General features: G+C 35.9%; 1 non-coding gene across 1 annotated transcript; it reads left to right on the top strand.

Moving 5' to 3' along the window:
• Nucleotides 1-499: 499 nt before the first annotated feature.
• Nucleotides 500-606, top strand: LOC149022420 (small nucleolar RNA R71). Its single transcript, XR_016172605.1, has one exon. It is a non-coding gene; the product is annotated as a small nucleolar RNA R71 (small nucleolar RNA).
• Nucleotides 607-2,631: the final 2,025 nt, after the last annotated feature.

The raw sequence follows: 2,631 nt of genomic DNA, 5'->3' as shown, positions 1-2,631 counted from the left end.
CCTACTGATGGCATCAGCTAGTTGACCAAGTTGGGTTTCCAATTTGTTAATGGACTGAGAATGGAAATGCAACAATTGAGTATTTTGCTCTAATCCACTAAGTGTTTTTAGTACCTTATCCTCAAATGATAATTATGTGAGAGTTGTTGCTCATTCCTATAGGCATTTTGGTGCATATTAAATGGAGGTGGATATGGGGTTTGTTGTCCTAATGACAAGAGATGGTCCAATTTCTTTGATAGCAAGTCAACCTTAGTGTTCATTTCAACAGTAGGATTGATCTCATAGAGACCGCTCCTCGTTGGATGCCCAATGGGTGGAATCTCAGTCCTAATTGCTGAAGCATGGTATTGGGAATTTTCACTAAGGGTCTCAAAAGAATTCCCATGCCTCTTTCTCATTCTTGTGCATGAAAGTCCCACCACAAGAAGAATCAACCATTTGCCTATGTCGGTCTCTAAGGCCATCATAAAAGCATTGAACCAATTGCCATTTAGGAATAACATGGTGGGGGCACTTTCGAAGTAATTCTTTTAGTCTTTCCCATGCCTCATGAAATTGTTCTCCTTCTTGTTGGGAGAAACTTGTTATTGCTCTCCTAATGCTATTGGTACGACCAATGGGGAAGAACTTTTTAAGGAACTCCTGTTGCATTTCTGCCCAAGTGGAAATTTTAACATTATCTAAAAAATGAAGCCAATGCTTAGCTTTACCTTTAAGGGAGAATGGGAAAAGCAATAACATTAAAGCATCAACTGAGAGGTTTTGAATTTTAATCGTGGAGGACACCTCTAAAAACTCATCTAAGTGCTGATAGGGCTCTTCATTGGCAAGTCCATAAAAAGATGGTAGCATTTGAATCACACTAAATTTGATCTCATATTGAGCCGCCTCTATGTTAGGCAACTTAATACAAGAAACCGGAGTATATATCGTTCTTTTAATTTTCCTTATTTAGCTTATTCTTTTTTTTATTCTTCTGTGTGTATGCAAAAGGGAGAGTTTAGGACGTACCTGAAGTGCAATCCACGTGATCTTTCGAACAAAAGTTACACATGTGGGATCTGAGGGATGGGGATTTTTAAAAATTAACCTAAACAACCCAATCTAATGCAAATATTACAATTGAAAAGTCCTAAATACAATTATATCTAAGAAAGAAAAGATAACAACCTAAACTAATTATCGAATCGCTACTCTTGCAGTTACCTACAAAACAAAAGAAAAAGAGATTAGTTAAATAAGCAAAGAAAAATTAAAAATTAAAAAACACTAAAATTACTCTAAAAATTATGCCTTATTGACAAAAATCAATCTTAGCAACCGTGCTTTGGTTCCCCGGCAACGGCGCCAAAATTTGATCGTGTCGCTAACCAATCAAAAATAAAATCCTATACTAATCTAGCAAGCAGAAAGTACGGGGTCGAACTATGGGGCACTAAAAAGCTAAGTTACTAAGATTAAATTTAACAAAACTAAATTTAAACTAAATCTATTAACTAATGTAAAACGTTAACTGTGAATATGTGAAGATCTTTGGGATTTCGAATCCCCAATGCTTTTCCCTAACCGATATAACTCTATACTTCAAAATAAATTAGGGATGGTCTTCCTAGATATGCCCTATCTTCGCAAGACTATCGTCCTTCGCGGAAGCTTGGCACGCTTAGTTCGCTAAGTTATAGAACATCTTTGGCCAAACTCAAACACAATCAACTAGAAGATATAGAACAATCAACTTAATGAAATAAGCATGGTTCATCCACATCCCAAAGCAAAGGAACTAGCTACTCATTATTACAAAGTTCATAAGAAAAATAAAGATGAAACATAGGAAGGGAGAGAGAGATGTGGTCTTCTTCTTCAGCAATGAGAGAGATCGAGCCGCATTCGCCATCCTCTTTTCTGTGGTTGGCTTCTCTTTTATGTCTCCCGCACACAATGAATCCCCTCTCTTTACCCGTCGATTTGACCTTTATTCTTTCGGAATTTGGAAAAACTAAAAACTGGAAAGTTGTAGATATTTTCAATATCGTTTCATATCATCTTGAATCATCGAAATCCAAGCTCATACGAGAGAGATATGCCCAAAATACTGAAGGTAGGTCTGTTTACCCGATTTTCAGATTTATTACCAATTTTGTTCCTTAGACCTCCACCTATTTCCAATTTGGCTAAGATCTCACTTTTCATGATTTCTTGAGCAGCAAGATTGAATGTCATGATTTAAAATCCACCAATATCTAATATATTTGCCAATTTTACTCCATATTATCTCTAATATCCAAAATCTCCTTATTCCTGAAAAATACACAAAAATACTCAATTAGATCTCTTTAATTAAATAAGTATGGGGAATTAAATCAAATAAATAATGGTAAATGCATGCTTATCAATTAGGTGGATTTTCAATAGTTGGACCATTCAAAAGTACCTGGTCATTAGCACCATCAATAGATGCACCACCGTTGGGGACAACCCTATATCCATCATGGCGTCCAGAGGCACCACAATTCCTTGTATCAACCAATCCTTTTAATCCAATGAAGAATAAAAAATCCAAGAAATTTCATCAAAAAATCAAACTCATATTTCCAACATGCAAAACACTTATATCAGCAACATAGGCCA

The sequence above is a fragment of the Hakea prostrata genome, chromosome 3 (assembly GCF_041222555.1).
Source record: "Hakea prostrata isolate BN-2017 chromosome 3, UWA_Hpros_2, whole genome shotgun sequence".
In the NCBI taxonomy this organism is placed as follows: Eukaryota; Viridiplantae; Streptophyta; class Magnoliopsida; order Proteales; family Proteaceae; genus Hakea; species Hakea prostrata.
The sequence above is the reverse complement of the archived record's forward strand: the minus strand, read 5'-3'. Positions and strand labels throughout refer to the sequence as shown.